The 27,273-nt window shown below is 36.1% G+C and overlaps 1 long non-coding RNA gene across 2 annotated transcripts in view; it reads right to left on the reverse strand.

Annotated features, from left to right (window-relative positions):
* The window catches only part of LOC149807801 (uncharacterized), a 30,579-nt gene extending 8,772 nt beyond the window's left edge, over window positions 1-21,807 (reverse strand). For both annotated transcript variants that reach the window (XR_016417308.1, XR_016417330.1), the window contains exons 1-2: window positions 21,556-21,807; window positions 6,387-6,613 (exon numbers count right to left, since the gene is read on the reverse strand). This is a non-coding gene — a long non-coding RNA (uncharacterized LOC149807801). The remainder of the gene's footprint in view (window positions 1-6,386; window positions 6,614-21,555) is intronic.
* Between the last annotated feature and the right edge of the window lie 5,466 nt (window positions 21,808-27,273).

Here is a 27,273-nt window from a genome sequence, read left to right on the forward strand (position 1 = left end):
GATATTTTTCCTAAAATTTTAATTTTCATTATTAACCAATTATGGACCACCAAACCCGTAAATACTCTATTATTTCTTCACCCATTTCTAGACTGGTTCACAGTTCTTCCGTATAATTAGTACCGTGTGTCCTCCAACGGCCAAGTTATGATAAACAAGTATGACCCAGACTCACGCACCATTAAGATGTGACTTTTGGATCAGTCAGAGCCATTTTGATCAAGAGAGAATTCGTCTCTATCCCTTCTCCTCTCAAATTCCATTTGTCTCTCTTCTTTATCTTTTTGAAGTTGAAGTTTTCCTAAGTCTATTTTTATCTTGTGTTTTAATTTGAATTCTGGATTTTCATTCTAGAACTTGACTTTCTAATCAAACCCAAATCTCTTTATCCGACAAATTCTTTTCCAACAAATATTGGACCAAATTATGTTTTTGATTTCCTGCTTCGTTAAAGAAGCCTTCGCCTCAGAAAGATCATATTGCCTGGCAAGCTGTAGCATTTTCATCCTTTTCGCAAGGACTCTAACCGTTCCAGGGTAGAATTTAAAGTAAAATTATCCACTTGAGATGACTTCGCAAAAGTTTGCTGGTTTCACTAAAGATTTCTTAAATATATGACATAATAAAATCAAGGAATAAAGAAAATTCAAGAACGTTTTTCTGATTATTTTACAGAAACTCGTATTCCATACACGCACCTCCAATTTTCTGTTACGAATCTATGGTTTTAAACCAAGTAACAGGAAGGAACATAAACTAACAATGAACTCAGAAAAAACAACATTAAACTCTTACATAATTGCAATGCCAGTAGCTGGTACAGGAAAGTAACATTTCCATTGGTCAGAATGAAACCACGTGATCAAGACGAATTCCGTTCATTTCTGTATGAACTGTAAGGAGAACTACTTTTCCACTTCTATAAATAGAGTCACGTGTACAGCATAAGATAAACACCGCCAGTTAAGGCAGACATGAAGTAAGCATTAAAGAAAAACAACATTCTAACAAACAAACAAAAAATAATTGAAAAAATTTGACTTCCATTGGTTGAAGGACTGGTATTATGATGACCTTATTGCGATCAAGCTGGACATCCCAAGTGCTATAAATAGCTACGTAACAGAAAAACCACAAACATGTCTTACGATTTCTGTTTTTTAATGATGCAAATAAAATAATATAACAAATAATTAAAATTTCAATTATAAGAGTTTAACGTTGTTTTTTCTGAGTTCGTCGTGGTATAAACTGTCAGTTGCCGACTCACACAGCTTACATAACGCCCTTCGGGCGTTATTTGCCGTGTGAGTCGGCAACTGACAGTGATGTCTAAATTTACCTTGATGAACGAAATATAGATACTTGAGAAAATATTGCTCATACAGCAGACGAATATTCCTTGGCTCACAAAGCTTCATTTGTCAACAAGTTTTTCGCTCAGCCGATTGTTGGCAAGAGACCAAATCAGTCTCAAGCTAGTACTTACAAATTTCTATCTGCCACAACTAATAAGAATATAAAATCCGGTTAACAAAAACTGACCAGAAATCCTTATCTCTTCCTATGTGTATTTATTGCAAAAGAATGGGGCAGGTTATTTCTGATTGCTTTAAGTTAATAAAAAAGCAACATAATAAAGACAGAGAAGTAACAAATTATAATTTTTTTCATAGATCAAGGTCATGTTCAAGTATTGGAAACAGTGTATTTGTTGGGTCAAACAAGCTCCATGTTTTGATTTTTAATGAAGAATTATAAACCATTCATATCGAGGGTTCCATATCACTTATTGGGGTTTCGGTCAATCCTATACCTGTTAAAATTTCAAGGGACATAGGAGCTTCTTGGTATTTTATTGTTAGGTACTTTGTCTGAGAAGTCTTTTTTATCTGAAAGTGTTCCTGTTCAGGGAGGAGAGTGCGGTTTACTTTCGATTCCTCACCATTATGTTAGTTTAACACTACACTTAGTTTCCAGGCCTGTGACTTCTGGCGCTGTAAATTCGTTACCCACTGAAGGTGTTCATTTATTGCTAGGCAATGTCCTAAATGATCATAAGGTTGTGGCTAATCGAATTGTAACTGACAAGTCTTATTTGGATAAAAAAATATTTGATCCTGTTAAAAATGAAATCTGATTAGAACCCAAGCTGTGTAGTTGCTACAGGTATAGCAGAAAGAGAGCTTGATAATGAAGTTGATCTGGAAACTATTCATTTCCCTGCCATTTGTAGTGCTAAGGTTTTTGATGGTGTCACATTTTCTCCTATTATTGATGAATCCAAATGTATTGTTCATTGTGATCCACTTTTAACCACTCATTCTCTTATGTCTAAGCAGGGAGACAACCGACAATCACTTGTCATCGAACAGGAAAGAGATCCTGAGATATCTTGATTGATTCAGAAGGCTATTATCTAATTTTACTCCGTACAGGTAACAACTTGCTATCCTGTTTCTAAATTGGATTCTTATGATAATATTTAGACCACCCGATTACCAGCTGATGACCAGTGGTCAGTTAGCTATCAAACTGTAATAATAAGTCAGGAAATTCTAAGTTTAGCCTATGAAACTCCCTTTGCTGGTCATCTGTGAGTCCATAAAACCTATCACAAGATATTACATCATTTTTGTCGGTCTAGTATTAGGAGTGTTGTTTCAAATTACTGAAGATCTTATGACACTTGTCAAATGGTAGGCAAAACTAACCAAAAGATATATAAAGCTAATTTATAACCAGTTCCTGCATTTAATGAACCATTTATTAGAATACTGGATTGTATAGATTCTTTACCTAATAATAATAATAATAATAATAATAATAATGAGGACTTTGTATAGCGCCTAATCTTTAGAAGCTCTAAGCGCTTTGCAACATTAGACAACACCTATAAGATCAAAAGAAACATATAATAATATTATTACAAAAACAAACACCATGAAATTAGAAAAAAACATTAAAATTAAAAAACATGCTGAGAATATTTCAGGTGGGAAACATTATTAGATTTTTACGTTTGTTCTTGCAGTCGAAATAAGTGAGTTTTGAGAGCCCTCTTGAATGTGATCACTGTGTCTTTGTATCTAAGATCAGTGGGCAATTATTCCACGTTGCTGGGCCCTGGTATGCAAAAGAACGCTGTCCATATGACTTTGTTTTCATACTGGGAATAATGAGTATACGATTATCAGAAGAGGAGCGTAAGTATCTTGCTGTGTGTACACATGGGTGAGATCGGATAGGTATCAAGTTAGGGAACCAATACTTGTTGACCATTATGTGTGCGTCAACATGGTTTCCAGAAACGTTTCCTTTACGGAATATTAAGACTAAACTATAGTCAAACCCTTAATAAAGTTCTTTACACCTTTTGGTCTTCCTACGTCCATCGAATTTGATCACGGTTATATTTGTATGTCAGTAAGCTATGCATGAATTAGGTATTCAACAGTTCAAATCCCGCGTATCGCCCCGAAAGCCAGGGAGCATGGGAAAGATGTCATCAGATTTTAAAGAATATGATATGGTCATATTTATTTGGTACCAAAAACGATTGGGACAACGGTGTTTACTGATTGTTGCTTGCTATCAGAGAGACGGTTCAAGAATCCTTTGGATTTAGTCCTTTTGAAATTGTTTTAGGACACATCACGTGGACCATTGAAGTCGTTGAAGTTGTTGAAACAGAAACTTCATTTAACTTAAGAATCTCTGATTAATTTAGTTGACGATGTCTCTGATTTTAAATACAAACTATCGAAATCTTGTGACATGGCAAAACCAATGAAATTGAGGTATGCCAAAACTTTAGAGAAAATAATTTAACTGGTGATAAAATTCATGCTCTCTTGGTCATACCTCAAAGTGCTCTTCAGGCTAAGTATTATGAATTCTATACAGTAAAACAGAAATTAATGTTTTTAAATTGTATCATCGATACTACTGAGAGGCGGAATGGGAAATAACTCTGCTATATAAATCTGCGGAATGGGAAACAACTATGATATATTAATCTGTTTAAAGAATATGTTAATTGAGATATGCTCTGTAAATCATACAACAAATTTATTTCTTCCTCTCCTACATAATGTTGATTGAAATTATGACATACAACTGAAATGTAATGACGTAAGTTCAATCAGTCTTAAAAAATCTTAAATATTAAAATAACTGGATACTGAACTTTCACAAAGGGGACATACTCAAATTAACACATGATGTCCAATAATCAGTTAAAGTAGCTAATATGTTAATACTCTAGCCTTTGAGAACAGTTTGTGATTAGCCGAATGCTATTCCAGAAAATGAATAGACTATATAAGGACTGCATGTCATATCGTATATGACATTTTCAGAATTACCTCAATGAATCAGATTAATTTATTGTCAATTAACCCAACAGTACATGTGTTTCTTCCATTTCATGATAAGAACTTGACACTTGTACCCTTGTGGATCAAGACGATCACGTTGTACATCTTCGTGGTGAAAGAAACACTGACGATACAACTAAACATTAGAGATCAACCTGATATTTAATATAATGACAGTTGTACATTGACGTGAATAACCTAAGCGAGCAAACCCGTTTATGATCAGAATGTTCTCAGCCACGCCAGTATTACTTTCGGAATTGTCACCGTGCGCTGCACCAGTCGCAAAACATATTGCAGTGCAATTCGTTGATTGTATCAAACATATGCTGGATCCGATGGAAACAAAATTGGATTACAAGTGGTTCAATCACTTCTAGATCGATTGTGGCGATCAGTGTCTCAATAAATATTAAAAGCAGTTGTGATACAATCAACATAAATAATGCAGGCTGCGGTTGGTAAAATCATTAATGAGGCCGCTCAACAATGACTGATTTATTAATCACAGATCTGGCAATGGCACGTGGATTACAGTCCAGAATATTAGTACAGTAAAATAGCAGTTTTGATGGTCACTGTATGACTCCTGGTTGAACCACTTCACAATCATGGATTACTGACAATAATAGTCCACAGTGTGCTAAAATGAGTAATAGTTGTGGGAATAGAAGCATTGACCCAGAAAAGTCACGAATATTTAAAACCTCCATAATGACACTACTATGTCCTTTATTTAGTTACCCCTCATAGTTTTCGTCCCACAACAACTGCATATTGAATATAGTTTTGTTGTATTGCTTGTATAGTCGCATGATTCACTGGTTCTCGCTCTTTACGAGGGCAACTCGTACCAGTTCATACACTACACAAATGAGCCAGATAAACATAAATATGCATATTTGAAAACAATATTTTTAGAATAAACACTTTGAAACAAAGCAGAATTTCTCTAATAATATTTATTGGATAAGTGTATGAAAATAGACAAAAAAGGCCGCTATGTGCGGGAGCCCATGGTTACACATATTATGAACGAAACTCGTTTCTTTTACCACAATATGTATTTGCCAATTGTAATTACATCATTTATGATATAACATTCAAACATAATTGGCGGGCGAAACTGGTCGCATACTGAAGTGCCAGGCCTAGATTTTGCCGGCATTAGCATCTCACTGGTAGCTGAAATATTATGTAACAGAAAGTTTCAGCAACATATTACAGATAATTTGTACACGTTTTTACATTCGTAAATAAACCAATGTTTTCTAAAATCAGTTTTTTATCATGTGGTTGCATCGTATTTCAGCCATACATTTAAGACGAAACTGTCCATTTCTCACTCTAAAGATTTACAAAGTTATTATTTTCTCATGTTTATCAGCACACCATGTACCAAATGTGACACGACATAGGACTGAACTTTACTATTACGCCTGCAAAAATACCATCACTTACAACTGTGCAGTACAATCAGAATACAGATGACAGATAAACCTTAAACTGTAATTAAAACATGCCAATACCTTGTATTGAAAACATGTATTTCAAAATATTTCATTTCATGTTAGAATCGTTAAATATAATATGATTATTATTTCTTAAATGTTGCAGATTATATCATCAAAAAGACAAATTACTACTTCAACTAATCAAAGTGAATTCAATTTTGGATTTATTAAGAAGAGTAAATATTAAGGTAACCATCAACTAGAAACTATTTTAAACCACCAAACAGCTTGATCACAATAATTATTGTATCATTTCCGGTATAAATAGTATAGATTCTAGATCCTTTCATTTCTACGTTTTCTCCTTTTCTCTCATTATCTCCTTTAAATATTGTAATTGTATTATGTTCAAAATTAATTGTATATAAATGCCAACCATATTAAGCTTTTTATATGTAGAAAATGTTCCTTGTATGTGAAAGGCATAATTATTTTTTGCATTTCAGCCTATCCAAATGTTTGCAAACCAGGTATGATATAACGATTTTTTTACCATTATTTGTTTCTTGTTTTCGGTCTTTGCATGGTGTTGTAAACAGAGTATTTAATTGTTGCCCAGTCTCTATTTCTAATGACTTGTTCTGTCCCCAAAGCCTTTGAGCAGTTCTTTGTCCCTAGTAATTTTCAGAAGTCTGAAAAACGTTTCAAACTGACTCTGTATTTACAGCATTTTCATGATTTGTCCAGATAACTCCTTTTTGTCACCCAGCTTTCTTTGTTCTGAAATGTATTGAACGCGAATAATTATAGTAACGTTCATGCCATCGACTGTAAATGTAAGTCTCATATAAGATGTCTGAAAATGAATTGCAATAAAAATACATGTGCACGCTGAAGATCTTCATGTTCAACCATATCACTATCATCACCACTTGGAGCGAAAATTAACTTTTTTTCTATTCTTTCTGTACACTTCAAATAAAATCAGTCCTGTGTAACTTCAAACTTTAGAAATCAATATACCGTTGATACGACTATTCTATTCATTTGTTGCTTTCCCCATATATAACTTTCAACAGTGTATGTCTGAAAACTACGGACACAAATTATGCTTTTATAATTCACATAGACTTGCTACAAAGATTATTTACTGAAACGTTTCATAGATCTTCATTATATTATATTTCTATATTTCTGCGCTACACCATTAATCAAACCGGTACAGAGAAACTGCAGGCTACAGAATTCAACAAACCGTTCATATGACTATTTTGTTCATTTAGTGCTTTCTCAAGATATATTTAAACAATGTATCAACATGGTGAACACAGTGTCCACCAAGCAAGCTTTCAGAATTCACACAGACAAATTTGTAAAAAAGAGTATGTCTAATTAATGAAAATATAGCCTATTTCAATTACATTTTCACTGTCCTTGTTCGTCTTTACTTTCAATCAAACACTATTGAGTCATTCAAATTATTAGAAATTCTGCACGTTTTTTACAACTACTGATTGTTATTCATGTAAACAAATTCGTATCAATTAAGCCATCTGCTTAGTTCTTGTGACAATATCAGTTCTGTCAAATATTAGTAGATGATCTGTCAGATTTTAAAAATGCACAACCGTTTCTTTATGTATTATCAAAAGATACTAATACCTTCAGCAAATATATTTAGGATCAGACAAAAAGAATCCATTTGTAAAGTTGTAGCAGCCATCACTGATTTATTTGCAAGCGTAACCTAAATGTATTCTAAATATAAACAATTGTGGATACTAATCGAGGGACCATTGAAGCAGCAAAGATTTATCACAGTTTCCTGTCCTAAGACATGCTATTTAAATATCATGAAAGATGAAATGTGGAGAACTTTGTTTCATTTATAACCTATGTTATATGATTATTTTACTAATTTAATGCTTTCTCAAGATAGATACATTTCAACAATGTATGTATCAACACTGTGGACAGTGTCCACAAATCATGCCTTCAGAATTAACACATAGCCAAACGCATAAGAAAGAGTATGTCCAATGTTTCTATTACATTTTCACGATCCATCTTCTACACTTTTAATGCAAATGTATTGAGTCATTGACATGATCAGAAATCGTGCACCTATTCACGACTACTGGTAGCATGTTATTCAGATAAATAGCTCCTATCTATTAAGCCATCTGCTCAGTTCTTGTAACAAACATAATTCTGTCAGTAATTTTTTGATTGCATTTCAGATGAATGAAATGCACAACCGAGTGCCTTGATGTATTTGTAAAAAGATAATAACTTCAAGGAATATATTTATGAGCAGCCAAACCATCGATATGAATTGCATTGGCAGTCAAGTAGTTTTAATGTCAAACAGAAAATCATGTATGATGTCGTCGGAATATACACAAATGCTGAAAATTGAGGAACCATTGAAGTAGTTTCATTTTCTCCTAAGGCAAATGAAGTCATTATCATGAACGTTGCATGAAATGAGGTGAGCTCATTTGACTTACAACGTCTGTAAAGATTTTAGGCAACGTGTTCAAAGAGATTATCTGCCATGATAGGGATTACCAAATTTGGGAGGCAAAATTTAATAAAAGTATAGGAATGTATCCTGAGGATATACAGTGGAGAACGGTGTTACGGTTTTTTACAGTTAACATTATTCATGATGTATCTATTGTGCTTTCTAAATACATGGTGACTCCACAATGAGTGAAGCATCATTGTGGACACTGTGTCAACAAACCATGCCTATGAAAATCACACGAACTTGTAAGAAAGATTATTTTGATTAAAGATTACATTTTGAATATAATCTCTGTATACTTTAAATCAAATCATTGATGTCAAACTTCAAACTGCAGTGATCAAAATATCATTCATCCGTGTATTTCCTTCATTTGCGGTTTTCCCCAACATATAACTTCAACAATGCAAGTATCAACACTTTAGACAAAGTTTCCACATCCATGTATTTAGATTTCACACAAACCTTGTATAAAGATTGCTCTCAGAGATCGTTAATGAATCGTCTTTATATTACAATTTAATATTCGGGTTTTTTGCTTTAAATCTAAGCAATAATATGTAACTTCAGATTTTAGAAACCAATGTACTGTTACTTGATTATTTTGTTCCTATAATGCATTAACGTCAACAATGCAGGCATCTACACTGTGTACAGTGTCCACAAACCATGCATTTAGAATTCACACAATCCTAGTACAAAGCTCATTCTCAGGGATAGTTAGTGAATCTTCTTTACATGACATTGTAACATTCACGCTCTATGCTTGAAAACAAACAAATAATTTGCAACTACAGCTTTTTGAAATATATGCACTATTACATGATTATTTTGTTCATTTATTGTTATCTCAAGATATATATATTTCCGCAATACATGTATCAACACTGTATACACAGTATCCATAAACGATGCCATCAAAGTTCACAAATAGACGAACTTGTAAGAAAGAGTATGTCCAATGAAATTTAAATATAACGTTTTTCTATTTCACATTCATTGTCCTTGTTCTATACTGTTAATAATAATGTATGAGTCATTTAAATGATCAAAAATCATGTACGTTTCCATGACTGCTGGTAGCTTGTTATTCAAAGAAATTACTCATATCAAATAAGTCATCTGCTCATTTCTTGTATAAAAAAAAAATGGAGTTCTATCAAATATTAGTAGATCGTCATCTAGATTATGAAATGCACAACCGTGTGTCTTGAAGTATTTGCGAAAAGATAATACATTCAACAAATATATTTAGTCGAAGACAAACGAATACATTTAAATTCTTCGGGCAGCCACCAGTTTTAAATTTTAGTTTAAAAGCATGCAAGAATAAAACAAAATGTAGTCTGCACATAAACAAATGCTGATTTTAATCGGGTGACCATTGAGGTAGTAAAGATCCATCACACTTTCTTGTCAGAAAGCAATTAATTTAAATATCATGAAAGATGAATGAATTGAGGAGACCTCATTTGGCTTATAACCTATGTAAAGATTTTGGACGTGTTCAAAGGGACTTATTTCCATGTTTCATCCTAGGAGTTGCGGATTCGGTAGGTGAAATTGAAGAAAAGTGTCGGAAGAAAGATGAGCAATTAAAAAAATGATCAGGCCCTAGCAGATGCTCATCAACTAAGTCTGCGCGACACTCAAGAATATTGTGTGTCAGCACCAAAACGTTCTCTGAAAGGGCATTTGTACTAGAGTATGTTATTCTGTGAATAACATTTCCGTTAGAGCTTGTTATATTGTACACATCATTTCCATTAGAGTTTGTTATACAGTACAAAGCATTATACTGTACATAGCATTTCCATTAGAGTTTATTATATTGAATATAGTATTTCGATTAAAGTTTGTTATACTGTAAGCTTAAGGACAGATGGGTCAAAATATAATATTGCAGGGTCAGAAAATGAGTGATTGAAAAAAAGTTGTTTTTAAAGCAAAAACGTGTAATTATGTCCGATATCGTTTTCTAACAATAAGTTGTCTTACGTTTTGGTATAAATGTTTACTATGGGACATGGCAAATGCATATTAGTGAGATCATGTCTGTGAAAATATAATAGATGATAGCGGTTTACTCATTTCTCTTAAGTTATGTAATTTATGTATGTATTGATTAAAAATATCAATGACTTTGTTAATTCAAATATTATCAATAATTATAGGTTACTGCATTTGTATGGGAAAATATTAGTTTTTCGGATGGAAATACTTCACGACTTTGGGAGTACAGTATATCCATCCGACAAAACGAGTTCATATTTTCCCATACAAATGCAGTAACCTTTTTAATATATGCTCATTTTTGTTTAACTACCTAAGGCTTAATAATAAAGTACATTACAAGAAAAAGGTGTATTTGATATATGCTTTATTCCAAAATAAATTCACAACCGTAGATTCTTCAATACACAATAACAGTATTCATGCGCACATAGCTCCGCCAATCGACCTTTTAACTCTTCATAGCGTACCTTGTGCTCAGTCACTCATTTGAAAAAGAAATCCCATTTTGCTCTATCTAAAAGTGAAATTCAAAGTCATATTATGAATGACTGAGCCATTGAACAAAGTTCCCAGCTGGTCATTACTGAAGGGATTTAGCTGTTCTGTCAAGCCAGCTAAATTCTGATTATCTCCTTCGGGGTGTTTTCCGCACGATGTACATGTGACTTGAGGGACTGGCGTTGACAATAAGCTGCATAACTGTTTCTGCTCTACCATGGATAACTTTTAATCGTAAGCTGGAAAAATATTAAAGGTTTTAAATCTAAATTCTCAAGAAGATGCTGGATTCAACATTGTTTTTGGAGAACAACAATTTCTTGGAGTGCAGTATAGTCTACTTTGTAGTGTGATTTCGGTTTCAGAAAAGTAGTCTGGATTATAGGCCTACAAATTACCGTACTTTTCCGCGATGCGGATCAGTATTTGGAAACCACGTAATTCTTATTAGCAGAAAGAGCCCACAAAGTACATTTTGAGGAGATTAAAGATGCAAAAAGGCAAGTATTTATTCTCATTATTATTACCAGTTATGTATTACATATTTGTATGCCCAGTTATTTGCATGATCTTTGTTGGAGGGATACCAGCATTCAACAGGATTGTCACAGTAGTTAATATAATTATATCAAAGTAAACTAAAAATATGGAAAAATATGGAATAAATTGTGTACTCTGCAAATACCAAACAATTGTCACAGTGAAATGCATCAACCAACCTTGCAAAATATACAAAGACAGATTTATATGAACGTGTGCATATAAAAAGTGTAAAATATATTTTACTTGACAAAATATAAAAATTGCAGGTATTATCCGAGACCAATTTATTCCAGATATTTCCATATTTTTAGTTTACTTTGATATAATTATATTTTCATTTATTCTTTTTATTGTCGGAAAAGAATTGTACGAATATATTTTTCTTTATTTATATTTTTATTTTAAATAAAGACATTAATTAAATCTTTAGAAATATAATTACCAGATCTGGGAAGTTTCTGTCAGTTTCTGCATGGGAATTGGTGTCAAATAAAAGGGGCTGTCAGGATCCATCATTTCCAAGGGCCTTCGTTTCAAATATTGCAGGTAAAGATGAACAGGGTCTCACTCCGGTGTTGTTCCAGTAGAAAAAATGCGAGATATTGTTGATCTGTAGTCATCCTTTCCAGTACCGTCAAAGGTTTTGCTATCCCTCTCAGTATATTGAAGATATTTTGTACCTGTTGAATCTGTGAAAACTAATACATCTCCAAACTTTAATTTTCTGTGCTCGTCTCGGCCTCTAAATCCAAACATTTTTCCAAAAAAGTAGAACAGTTAGTCTGGCAAAGCAGCTGGCGTTTGACAGAGCATTTCGCTGGCTGAAAATAATGGTTCTTCGTTATTTTGGCTTATCGGCTCTGATTCTCTTGCTTGTCTTCCAAACCCAGCCTTCTTCAGTTGCATTTTTTAGAATTTAGTGCTTCGATTGATATCTGAAATGGACGGTCTCTAAGAGAGACGGGATACCCTTTAGCTTTAAGATGCCGTCCTATGCTGTTTCTTATTGAATCTAAAGAGCATGGCTCATATTCAGAACCATTGGCTTTGCGAATCGTTATAAACATCTCGGCTAAATACGTGTTTAAATGATCCGGAATGATATTTTCAATGCAGCGTGCCTCACGTTTGTTATCATACATCCATCGCTGCAAATTTCTGATATCACGTTCACGTTGTCAGCTTTAGCGTCTTTACTTTCAAATGGCTCAAACAGTTGGTTTACTTCATCCACAGACAAATAAAATAAATCAAAAGTGCTGGCGTCTGCGTCCATTGTTTGTTTGCAATAGAAAGTAGTACCTTTATGCACGTGAATGTAATATGTGTATTTGCGCGCGAGTTCAGTATCGTAAAATTTTGCACGATTCTGACAATGTAAAGTTAACGGAGAAAATAAATGAGCATTTAATAATTACTATTCCGTACTGCTGCTTTTGAATAACCGGCAGTAGAATTTTTCAAAAATCAAGTACAGATTATATTATAAGATTGCTTAACATATGATGGGCAAGTGAACTATAATAATTCTTCGTTATCTAAAATATTACTGGTCACAATGTTAAAATGTAGTATTTTAAAGATCTTTTCAGTAAACATATTGTACAGGTTATCCTTAATTATTAATTTAGTATAACTCCAATAATTATGAGTTGACTGAGTATCTTGCAATTTGGTTTTATTTAAACGGTCACGTGATACTGATCTGGATGTCTGATACATCGGTAAATCATAGATAACCCCTTCGGTTCCCGATCAGTTTCCAGTGAACTTTAGGTGAACCATTGTCTATATCAACAACGTATACCATAAAAAACAACAGCAAGAACTCCATTCCACTCCACACCCACAGGCCCCCACTTTTTAGATGTCAAAATTTGCACCCTGAGCTGCTTATTTAGAACGTCAAGCAACGTAAAACTGCAGTCACGCATTTTAAATGTCATCTGTGTATATACAAAGCATGACTTTACCAGTTATTCTCCATTCGTAAATTATTGTATGTTAGCTTGTATACGTTTCACCAGCTGTTATTAAAATCACAGTCTTAAAATCACAGTCTTATGGCGTGTGATCATGGGATAGAACTAAATATAGCCCGGACTGACCCAATGGTATCAAACCGTCATCCTTTCGATCAAAAGTCTGATATGCTAAATGCTGAACCGCTTCCTCCTCTTGGGGAAAATGAGTATTCATACATCTTAGTCTGACTGACCAAACCGTTTTGTTTTTAAATTATGTAAAACGATACTTTTTATTGTTATTGTTAGGACTGGCAAACAATGTGACAGCCAATTTCCAAACTTATTTTTATTTTCTATATACAGCTTCACTACATCTATATACATGCTTTCACCAGTTTGCACGTGTCAGTTGCCATGTGGCCAATATCAGGCACAGGAAAACAGACCGTATCATAACTGGCATAGCCAGGTCAGGCCCAAGAAAACAACCGCAATATAGGTAGAATATTCAGGTCAGATCCAAGAAAAACAAACCATTGTACCTAGCATAGTCAGATCAGGTCCAAGAAAACAAACTAGCATAACTAGCATAGTCAGGCCAGGCCCAAGAAAACAAATTATAGCGTAACTAGCATATCAGGTCAGGGCAAAGAAAACAAATTGTCGCGTAACTAGCAGAGTCAGGTCAGGTCCAAGAAAACGAACTGTAGCGTAACTAAATAGCGTAACTAGCATAGTCAGGTCAGGTCCAAGAAAACGAACTGTAACGTAACTAACATAGTAAGGGCAGACGAAAGAAAACAAACTGTTTTGTAACTTGCATAGTCAAGTCAGGCCCAAGAAACATAATGTAACGTAACTTGTATAGTCATAACGGGTCCAAGAAAACTAACTGTAGCGTAAATTGCATATATATATATATATATATATATATATATATATATATGTATGTATGATGCTACATAAGTAGCATACAAACTGAGAGCTATGTCTTTAAATAAGAACAGTTATAAGAATGTGTTGTCTCCTTATTCACCTGCATTGTGTTGTATTTCATATTTCATGTATATCTGCAGCGATTACCTCTAATCAGTAACTAATTATATAAACTTGTCAGATCATGAAATCAATTTGTGGTGTTCGGTAAACGCTGTTTTGTAATTCATAGAAACACGAAGATAAGCTAATGATAGGAAAAGATGGATGTTATGCAATTCATCAAAATGCGAGGGTAAGCTGATAACCGGAAAATATGGTTATGAAATTAATCGAAACAAGAGGGCTAACTGACAATCAGAACAGATGGCGGTTATTTAATTGATAAAAACGATGCTAGCTGATAATCAGAAAAGATTGCGGTTTGATAATTCATAGAAAAACGAGAGATAGATGATAGTCGAAAAAGATGATAGTCATATAAAGATGACTTCTATGTAACTGATACAAGCACGAGGGCTAGTTAATAACTGGAAAAAAGTTGTTATGTAATTCATGGAAACATGACGGCTAGCTGATAATCGAAAAATGTGTGATTACGTAATTCATAGACAGATGAGCCTAGCTCATAATCGGAAAAGATTTTTGCCAAGTCATTTATAGAAACACGATGAAGAGCAGATGGTCAAAAAAGACTGATGTCAGGCAATTCAGAGAAACACGTGGGCTAGCTAATAATCTGAAGAAATGGCTCGTGAAAATGGGTTAATATGACAATCATAGCCCGCGAACTAAATTTTGTCAAGTGGCTTGATGTGTGTCATTTTCGGTAAATCACAGTTCAAACCATTCAAAATCCATTTTCGTTTTATTCAGGTATTCTCTCACAAATCCTTAATTGTATCACTATAATGTTCACTAGCACCAAGATCGTCACTTTATTCACTTGTCCGTTTGCAGTTTAATCATAAATGGGCATTTTGCAAATGGGATAACAACATTAGGAAATTTAAACCATTCAAGCAAAAACTTAATTGAAGAAATTTGTGACTGTTTAGTGACCCAAAATTCAAAGAGGTTAGCGAGAATGTTTCATTGATTATGAACTTGACCCAATGTAAAATAGGCAGGCGTTCTTGTTATAGCATGAATTAGCTTAGCTTTAAACTGATTCATCTTAAGGATAATGACATTATTAAAAGGGTTTAGAAAAAAATGTGCAAATATAAAACTCATAAAACTGAAATATGCATTTTCGTTTCATACTAGAGTGCGATTCACAACAAAATAAGAAAGAAAACTCAGCACCAGGACATGCCGCTCTGCAAAATGCATGGCTACTTTGATGAGAATAGACACCGCAACATAACAGCTATGTCATGCAATTATCCAGGTCTTTACTGAAAATGCGATATGGGTCCTATTTTAGGAATAAACATATTACCTGGCGAAGCTGACGATAAGAAACTAATGCGTTTGGGACATAAGGATGCAACATTATACAACTGCATGCATTTCAATAACGTAATCTGAGTCGGGATGTTGAAAAACCACACACAAGATAAACGAAGTTTCTTTTTTAATTGTCAATCTTGAGAAAATATGTTCGTATTTACATCAGACGGTTGTAGGTAACTAGACAAGAATATGAACGGTGTAAGCATTCCGTGTCGTGTTTGATGTGATTATAGACAGAACAAGCCATAGAGGCAAATAAGCGAAATGAATACTCGTCCCTTTATCAATAGTGCAAACACTTATTTAAGCCAAACATGTAAATCTCCATTTTTTGTACCAATTTCAACATACTCTCGACGTTTACAATATAACCATATCTTTCCTCTGTAGTTCTGCCATCTTACTATATTGCCACTGTAACATTTCCGTATTACGTAAGTTCAAGTCCGGATACTATCATGTCAATTTAACTCTAGGTACTATAATGACAGGTTAATTCTATGTACTATAATGACAGTTTAACTCCAAGTACTATGATGGCATTTTAATTATATGTACTATAATGACAGTTTAACTCCAAGTACTATAATGTCGTTTAAATCTTTCTACTATAATGACAGTTTAACTCTATGTACTATAATGTCAGTTTAAATCCGGGTCCGATAATGTCAGTTTAACTTCATATAATATAATGTCAATTTAACGATGGATACTATAATGACAGTTTAGCTGTGCTCATCATACTGTCAGTTTGACTCGGGATACATTAGTGTCACTTTATCTCTATGAATTATAATGTCACTTTAACTATTGGTACTCTTAAAAATAATGTAGTAAGTCACTTAGTAAAGGTTGTAGTCAAACACCACTATGCTGATTTATCCTAATATTGTGAAGTTGTCTGTGAAATGATATATTTTAGCTGTATGTTTTCTTGCAGTGTCAAAAACTTGACAGGACGTATGCCAGGATCTTTGAAACTCAAGTGTTACACGTTTGTGATATCAAATTCATTTTTAGCACATGGATATCAAGTGTGAAGTAATAACATAATCTGCCACCAGCAACACTTTGCTCCAATTTGACACTAGACGGGACATATTGCAGGCGGACAATAGCAATACTGTACTACAAGCCGTCGCTAGCATTACATTGCTCCATTTTGACAATACAAATCCACTGCTATAGTCTGTCACTAGCAAACCATTGCTCCAATATGATACGTGCAATATGTTGCTCCAGTGTGATATTAGAAAGCCACTGCTCCAGTCAGACACAGAATCGAACTATCCCAATCTTACACTAGCAAGATATTGATCCAAACTGACACAGAAACGTACTGCTCCAATCTTACACTAGCAAGACATTGATCCAAACTGACACAGAAACGTACTGCCCCAATCTTACACTAGCAAGACATTGATCCAAACTGACACAGAAACGTACTGCCCCAATCTTACACTAGCAAGACATTGATCCAAACTGACACAGAAACGTACTGCCCCAATCTTACACTAGCAAGACATTGATCCAAACTGACACAGAAACGTACTGCTCCAATCTTACACTAGCAAGACATTGATCCAAACTGACACAGAAACGTACTGCCCCAATCTTACACTAGCAAGACATTGATCCAAACTGACACAGAAACGTACTGCCCCAATCTTACACTAGCAAGACATTGATCCAAACTGACACAGAAACGTACTGCCCCAATCTTACACTAGCAAGACATTGATCCAAACTGACACAGAAACGTACTGCCCCAATCTTACACTAGCAAGATATTGATCCAAACTGACACAGAAACGTACTGCCCCAATCTTACACTAGCAAGATATTGATCCAAACTGACACAGAAACGTACTGCCCCAATCTTACACTAGCAAGACATTGATCCAAACTGACACAGAAACGTACTGCCCCAATCTTACACTAGCAAGATATTGATCCAAACTGACACAGAAACGTACTGCCCCAATCTTACACTAGCAAGACATTGATCCAAACTGACACAGAAACGTACTGCCCCAATCTTACACTAGCAAGACATTGATCCAAACTGACACAGAAACGTACTGCCCCAATCTTACACTAGCAAGACATTGATCCAAACTGACACAGAAACGTACTGCCCCAATCTTACACTAGCAAGACATTGATCCAAACTGACACAGAAACGTACTGCTCCAATCTTACACTAGCAATACATTGATCCAAACTGACACAGAAACGTACTGCCCCAATCTTACACTAGCAAGACATTGATCCAAACTGACACAGAAACGTACTGCCCCAATCTTACACTAGCAAGACATTGATCCAAACTGACACAGAAACGTACTGCCCCAATCTTACACTAGCAAGACATTGATCCAAACTGACACAGAAACGTACTGCCCCAATCTTACACTAGCAAGACATTGATCCAAACTGACACAGAAACGTACTGCCCCAATCTTACACTAGCAAGACATTGATCCAAACTGACACAGAAACGTACTGCCCCAATCTTACACTAGCAAGACATTGATCCAAACTGACACAGAAACGTACTGCCCCAATCTTACACTAGCAAGACATTGATCCAAACTGACACAGAAACGTACTGCCCCAATCTTACACTAGCAAGACATTGATCCAAACTGACACAGAAACGTACTGCCCCAATCTTACACTAGCAAGACATTGATCCAAACTGACACAGAAACGTACTGCCCCAATCTTACACTAGCAAGATATTGATCCAAACTGACACAGAAACGTACTGCCCCAATCTTACACTAGCAAGATATTGATCCAAACTGACACAGAAACGTACTGCCCCAATCTTACACTAGCAAGACATTGATCCAAACTGACACAGAAACGTACTGCCCCAATCTTACACTAGCAAGATATTGATCCAAACTGACACAGAAACGTACTGCCCCAATCTTACACTAGCAAGATATTGATCCTGTCTAACACTAGCGAAGCACTGCTCCAGTGTGACACAGGAAATACTCTACATCAATCTTAACTAGTAATCCATTTGTTTAATTCCGCCAATAGTTATGCCCGGATCCAATCTCTCACTAGAAACGTACTGTTTTAATACTAACATTACATTGATGTTGTGACCGCTCCAGTGGCCTAGTGGTTAGAGCGTCCAGCTCGGATGCGGGAGGTCGCGGGTTCGATCCCCGGTCGAGTCATACCAAAGACTTACAAAAATGGTACTAACAGCTGTCTCGCATGGCACTCAGCATTAAGAGGTTAGTGTTAGGACTGGTCGGCCTGGTGACAGGATAATGTGACTAGGTGGGACATCATGCTAGACATCACTATAAACTGTCACATTGCAGACATCGTAGCGATATGACTGAAAAATTGTTAAAGCAACGTTAAAAATCCATATCACACACACACACACACACACACACATTGATGTTGCCTGACACTAGAAACAAAATGTCATAATACTTCATCGCATATATGTAATCTGACACTAGAAATGTACTCTTCTAATACAAACATTACATTTATGTGGTCTAACACTATAAACGCACTGTTTTAATACTGACATTACCATGATGTTGTCCGACATGAACACACGCTGTTTTAATTAATACTAACATATCATTTATGTTTCAGTCACTATAAACGCACTGTTTTTATACTAACATTACATTTATGAAGCCTGACACCATAAGCGCACTGTTTTAATAACATTGCATTACTGCAGTCTGACACGAGACACACGCTGTTGTAATTAATACTAACATTACATTTATGCAGTCAGACACTATAAAGGCACCATTTTCATACTAACATTACTTTGCTGCAGTCTGACACGAGAAAGACGCTGTTTTAATTTAATACTAACGTTACATTGCTGTAGTCTGACACCAGAAACGCACTGTGTTAATGCTAACATTACACTGATAGAGTCTGACGACCTAAACTTACTAGAAATCTAAAAGAAACTACAAAGGGATCTAATCAGGAAACCTTACTCACGATCTATAAATCCCTAATAAGATCCAGGCTGGACTATGGTTGTCAAGTTTACAACTCAGCAAAGCAAACACTCTACAAAAACTTGACACCATCCAACGAAAAGCACTAATCGTGCACCGGAGCACTACCGTCCACTTCACAAGACGAGCTCCAAGTTCTCACTGGAGAAATTCCGTTATACCTGAGAAGGCAAGAAATGATACTCAGGTACTCAATTCGACTAAATAACCACCCAAATACACCACACACACACACACACACACACCCTGCAAAATAGCCATAAACAAATGTAATATCACGTTTAGACAAAAACTAGTATCGAATATACCAGGCGGCAAACTAGTCCTAGACCTAAGGGAAAAACTACCAATCCTTGAGCAACAGGAAGAATACACCAAGCCACCTGACCAAACCCCTTGGATCCAAGCTAACCCAGGGATAAATACCAAAGCCACGGAAAACGGTAACAAACTTCATCAGGAAAAAAATTTTAAATCAATAATAACAAATGACATTGAAACGACATGCTAAAGTATATACAGACGGATCCAAAACAGCGGAACCGCCAAGAACAGCAGCTGCATTTTAAATCCCAGAATACAACATCCAAATGGGAACCAGATTACCAGATCACTACTCAGTCTTCGCCACATAATTCTGGGCAATCAGTGAATCACTCCAATGGATCGCAGATAAAAACATCCCAAAATCTGTCATTATAAGCGACTCCCTAAGTGTAATCACTTCAATTAAAAACCATCACACTTAGACAAGAGGGCTTTTTCTTGACATTGCTTACTATATGCTCAAAGAATCATCCTCAAAAAACCAATTATTCGAATTTATTTGGATACCATCGCATATAGGGATCCCCAGAAATGAACAAGCCGACAAGAAGTCGCACAAATTAAATCAGGAGACCCCAGTCCAGCCACGCTAAGATATAGTTCCACAGAAGCACAATGCTTTGTTAAAAACTTTATAATCCAAAAGTGGCAGCAACATTGGAATTCCTCTCACAAAGGTTAGGAAATTGCGCTCATTCCTAAAAACAGTAGATCGATCCATCAAAGGGCTACAGCGTTGAACAAAAAAATCATTAACCGAATAATGACAGGAAAAACCAGACTAGCAGGAAATTTTGTAAAAATATATAAGTTCAAAACCAGCAAACATAAATTGTCACAATTGTCACAATGTAGAAGACCTCAAACATATATTCAATGATTGCACTAAATTCAGGAAAGCAAGAAACAGCTTCCAAAAGGCTCAAAAAGAAATTAGATCACCTTATAAATACCCAGACTTAATATATACATCAAATCCAAATAAGCATCTAACTAATCAAAACGTAATAAGATTTCTAGAAATACCAGGCCTCAAAAATAAGATATAAATAACCAAATTAAATAATCATATAAGGCTGGCGACTTTGATAAGTCACAACTGATCCGAGCACTCGGCAAAGAAACCTGCCTGATTAATATACCCTCCGCCCCCCACCCCACCCCAATCCAAACCCATAACAAACTTAGGTAAAACAATTAGGACGGGCGGTTTTGACACAACCAAAGAGATCTGATCGCCCACCTATCCCAACCAATTTAGTGAAACCCCCACCAAATATTAATATTCATATTTAGGGGAGGGGCAAAAATTATCTTATCTCTCTCTCACCCTTCTCAAACCAATCAAACTAACCTACAAAACAGCACAGGATATTATCAGTTTCTCTTTGGCTATACTGATCAACCAAAATTGAAACTCACCTTGAACACAAACCTAGATCCAGCGGACACCACCAAAGAGAACATTCGACGGCCCTCCCGCGCCTTCCCTCCCTTGCCACGCCCGGGCACTACAGTATAGCGTGCTATGCGGGCATAAATGTTCCATATAGATGAGTGAGTGTAGGTACCATTCCCACTCAACAAAACAAGTTAAATAAAAATTAAAAACACATTCGACAGGAGTGCGTGCTGGGTCTATACCCACTCGTGTCAGAATACCCCTCTGCTAGCATGAAACATTATGTTTCGCCAGCTGACGCCAACTGACGGCTAAATTATCAGCACTCTTTGAGGGCATAAAAGCCTGGGGGATGAGGCACTGTTTCCTTCCCTCAGGAACAATTACCATCCTGCGGTGCAGGAATCAACCAGAGGCACATACATTTTTTGTGCGCAAGCCTCTTTAATGTGACTAAGCAAGCAAGCTGACAGGAGACACGCGCTGTTTTAATTAATACTAACATTACATTTATGTATTCTGACACCAGAAACGCACTGTCTTAATATTTACATTACCTTGTTGCAGTCAGACATGAGATACACGCTGTTTTAATTTAATACTAACATTGCATTGCTGCAGTCTGACACTATAAACGCACATGTTTAATATCAGTATTGCATCTATGCAGTCTGACACCAGAAACGCACATTTTAATACTAACATTGCATTGCTACAGTTTGACATGATACACATGCTGTTTTAATGTAATAATAACATTACATATCTGTAGTCTGACATCAGAAACGCACTGTTTTAGTTAAATACTAACAAGTCATTGCTGTAGTCTGACATGATACACACGCTGTTTTAATGTAATAATAACATTACATATCTGTAGTCTGACATCAGAAACGCACTGTTTTAGTTAAATACTAACAAGTCATTGCTGTAGTCTGACATGATACACACGCTGTTTTAATGTAATAATAACATTACATATCTGTAGTCTGACATCAGAAACGCACTGTTTTAGTTAAATACTAACAAGTCATTGCTGTAGTCTGACATGATACACACGCTGTTTTAATGTAATAATAACATTACATATCTGTAGTCTGACATCAGAAACGCACTGTTTTAGTTAAATACTAACAAGTCATTGCTGTAGTCTGACATGATACACACGCTGTTTTAATGTAATAATAACATTACATATCTGTAGTCTGACATCAGAAACGCACTGTTTTAGTTAAATACTAACAAGTCATTGCTGTAGTCTGACATGATACACACGCTGTTTTAATGTTATAATAACATTACATATCTGTAGTCTGACATCAGAAACGCACTGTTTTAGTTAAATACTAACAAGTCATTGCTGTAGTCTGACATGATACACACGCTGTTTTAATGTAATAATAACATTACATATCTGTAGTCTGACATCAGAAACGCACTGTTTTAGTTAAATACTAACAAGTCATTGCTGTAGTCTGACATGATACACACGCTGTTTTAATTTAATATTAACAATGCATATATGAAGTCTGACACCAGAAACGCACTGTTGGAATACTAACATTACATTCATGTTGACTGACATCAGAAACGCACTATTTTCATTTAATACCAACAAGTCATTGGTGTAGTCTGACAGGAGACACACTGTTTGAATTTAATACTAACATTGCATCTATGTAGTCTGACACCAGAAACGCACTGTTTTAATATCAACATTATATTTATGTAGTCTGACACTAGCACTCACTGTTTTAATTTAATACTAACAAGTCATCGCTCTAGTCTGACACAAGGAACGCTCCATTTTAATACTAACATTACGTTTCTGTAGTGTGACCATATAATTAATCAGCTCCTATCAAACGTTACCAATACATTTCAGAAATCTTTTACTCCAGTCTGGCAATGCCAATACATTGCTCCTGTCTGACAATACCAGTAAATTGCTCCAGTCTGAAAACATCGTTACATTGGTTCAATCTGACAATATCAATGCACTGCTCAGTCTGAATACATCGTTACATTGGCTCAATCTTACAGACTAGCCAAACATTGTTTAAGTCTGAAGACATCGTTATTGGTTCCAAAGAAAAGACAATATCAAGACACTACTCCAGAGTATGAATACATCGTTACATTGGTTCATTGTTACACTAGCAAAATGTTACTCATTTTAACACACTAGTTCCTTTTACTCAAATCTGAAACAGAAACGCATTGATTCGATAAGACACTAGAGGCATACTTCTCCAGTCTGATACTAGAACGCTTTGCTCCAGTCTGATACTATTAATAAATTGCTCCAATCTGACACTAGCAACACATTACTTCAACCTGACACTAGCAGGTAAGGTCTCCAGGCTGACACTAGCAATAAATTGATTCAATCTTACACTAGCAACGCATTACTTCAGTAAGACGTTTGCAGGATTTGAACCAACACCATTCTCGTCACCAATCCAAACAATGCTCACTTAACATGTGTTAAATGATGACAGCTGGACTGATATCATTGAGCATGGGATAAATGTAGTCATTAGATCAGTATCACTGAGCATGGGTTAAATGTTGAATGTAGACATGTAGATCAATATCACAAAGTATGGGCTACATGTTGACATGCAGGCCGCTACAACTGAACATGGGCTATGTCACATTTGCTAAGAATAGGTATTAAGACATGTATAATTGCCGCGGCCATGTGTTTGCTGTCTAAACATTGCCGCGGGATAGAGTTATTCTCTTACGCACGATTACCGTGACCCGACAGCAGTATAGTGGGGCTGCCTAGGGACAATGATAAGAACACTTAAAAACATGGTCCCGGCACTCTGGGGACAATGGGAATTTAACATTGTGGGGCTGTCTACAGACAATGGGAATTTAACATAGGGAATTTTAACATGGATAGATCTATAGAGTGACAAAAAGTATTAGGCCTGCCTAGGGACAATGGGACATTCATTACAGAGGAGGTGACGTCACGGTACTAACTATTAGCAACAAAGGAGCTGCCCTCAATCGACCAAACAGCGGGATAATAACCTAGAACGCTTGGCGGGAGCGGGTCTGGTGGGACAGATACAGAGACAATACATACAACATACAACATACATGACACAATACATTATACAACCGACTAAACATTTTTTAGGCAAGAAAGCAAATATTTTCGAGGCATATGAGTGATCCTGAAAAGGACCTTTGGGTTCTTCTATGTTCTCCAGTTCTTCCAATATGTCCTCACTTTCTCAGTCATTCCTTCTTCCTCCTTTTTTCCATCTCTGGCATCCAGTCAGGATGACCCATCGATCTACATTTCCCTGCACCTTCATCCAGTTTTGATTTAGTCTGTCAAAGGTTTTTGTTATTTCTGTTTTCTTTGTCCTTTTCTTTCTTTAGACCACTTGTCTTTTGTCTTCTTCACGTCTTTTTTCATCACTTTTTCATTGGTTCTTCTGTTTGTTTAGCTGGTCAAGACCCACTTCACAAAGGACCACTCTGTCCAATGCAATATGTCTTCCAACAAACACCTTACTTTCATCACATTATCTGTGGCCTCCTTCAAGGTGCCCACTCTTACATATGGAGGTTGAATGAAGCCTAACTTTTCTACTTCCTTTTCGATCATACCTTGTACCAAATCCCTGGTAACTTTCAGGCTGGCCACTTGACTTGTCACAAAGTCTTTGGTAACTTGACGCCTTCATTCATTTTGTAACCTTTCCACCACACAGGCGGCATCCACCACCCAGTACCAACTGTCCTTCAAAGTGTTAAACAACTATATTGTCATCCTTTTTTATTATGTGTAGAATGGCGCGAACGAGAACGCTTTGACTTTAAATTTGTCAAGCACGGACGTGAAGGAAAACATCCTTTACACTCACTTCACATATTATCTACTATCTACACACGGGAAGGAGAAAAAACAAACCCATACTCTGCTATCCACAAACCACAAATATACTATCCACATAAAGTTGATGAGCAAAAATAAACTAAAATATACTATCCACACACGGGAAGGAGAAAAACAAGCCCTTACTCTACTATCCACAAACCACAAATATACTATCCACATAACGATGAGGAGCGAAAACAAACCAAAATATACTATCCACACACGGGAAGGAGAAAAACAAACCTTTAACTATACTATCCACAATATCGAAGTATACTATACACTTCTGAAGGAGAAAAAACAAGCCCAAAATATACGATCAAAAAACCACAATATCTACTATCCACACAAACGTACGTGAACGCTTACAACCCACAAAATCTACTATGCGCACTTATACAAACACACACTTTACTATCCACACAAACATAAGCGAGCTCATACAAACACACACACAAACATATACACACATACACACAATTACATCAGCAAAGGAATCAGTGTTTATAATCACACCGCTCCACGTATTCGCCAATTGGCAATTTGAATAGTCTCTTTTCTAGAGATCTTGGTAGCCCTGGGAAGGGCTGCTTTGTTTGTAACTTCAGATGCACCAGCTTAATGGTGACACCTCCCAGGCCGAGTACCACAAACACAACGCCGACTCCAATCGTTGTCCAAATTGATTGTTGTGGTTGGAAGCACAGACGGGATTTTAGTGGCTTCACTATCCCATTTCTCCGTTTGAGTGATAGTGAAGGCTTGTTCTTGTCTTCTTCGTCTATTATACACCCGCGGATGTTGTGGTCGCTGAGGCTCCCATTCTTGTCTTTGCCTCTCCAATTCCACATCCCGATTTTCTATCTGGGGAACCACGGGTCTTGATGGTGGTAGTGGCTGTGGTGCTTGTTGCAGGGGGGGTGTCCTCACCAAAAGCTTGACTTCGCTGGTCTGTCTCGTGATGAGGTGAGGTAAGATAGGTTTTTGTTTTCCTCCGCTTCTTTTCTTTTCTTCTCCTCCACTTTTTTTCATAACTCTGGTACTTTCTTTTATGGTCTCCATGGCCAGCTCATTCAACAGGCGCCGGGCGTACTCCAGGTTCATCTGAAGTTCCATAAGCTTGGTTAATCTGCTGCTAATTCTTAGTTCACGAATCAACAAGGGATAGCCAGACTGACGAGCGCTCCAGTGAAGGAAAACACCACTGACACCAAAACGTACAAGATCCATATCTTTACCCCAAAACATGGATGGCGCGAACCTATAAGAACACTCACTTTTTTACTTACAAACACTAATTACAATCACAAACTCACCGACTATTTTGTCAAAGTTAAAGAAACTAAGTGCTTATATGCACACTTCTATTTTTCTTAACTTACTAACATACCACTGGCAATTGAATTAGTATCTCTTTTCTATAGTATTTGGATAGCCCTGAAAAGGGTTGTTATTTTATGGACATGGAGCTATGACAATTGTTTATTGTCTGATATTGTGTCCCCGTCTGGCGGCAGGATTTCCCACAGGATAGTGTCTGCTTCTTCGGAAAGAGAAGGAGAACTCTTTTGTGCCTACGCAGCAGTCGACAAAACCTTTGTCTTGGTTCCTGTTGATGCTGCTGCTGCTGCTCTCTGCTTCTGAAGTCTGTACTTCTTCATCCATTCTTCTTTCTTTTTCTTGATTCTCTATCTGTAGACCTCTTTTATCAGGTCTTCAGTCACTTTTAACATTCTGACATTCTCTATCCCTGCAGGCTTCTGTATGAGGCTGTGCCTGACACGATGTAAATTCAAGTAAGCTTCGTTCAGCTTGACTAGCCTTGAGCACA

Source organism: Sinohyriopsis cumingii, chromosome 1 (genome assembly GCF_028554795.1).
Source record: "Sinohyriopsis cumingii isolate HCF-2022 chromosome 1, ASM2855479v2, whole genome shotgun sequence".
NCBI classification, from domain to species: Eukaryota; Metazoa; Mollusca; class Bivalvia; order Unionida; family Unionidae; genus Sinohyriopsis; species Sinohyriopsis cumingii.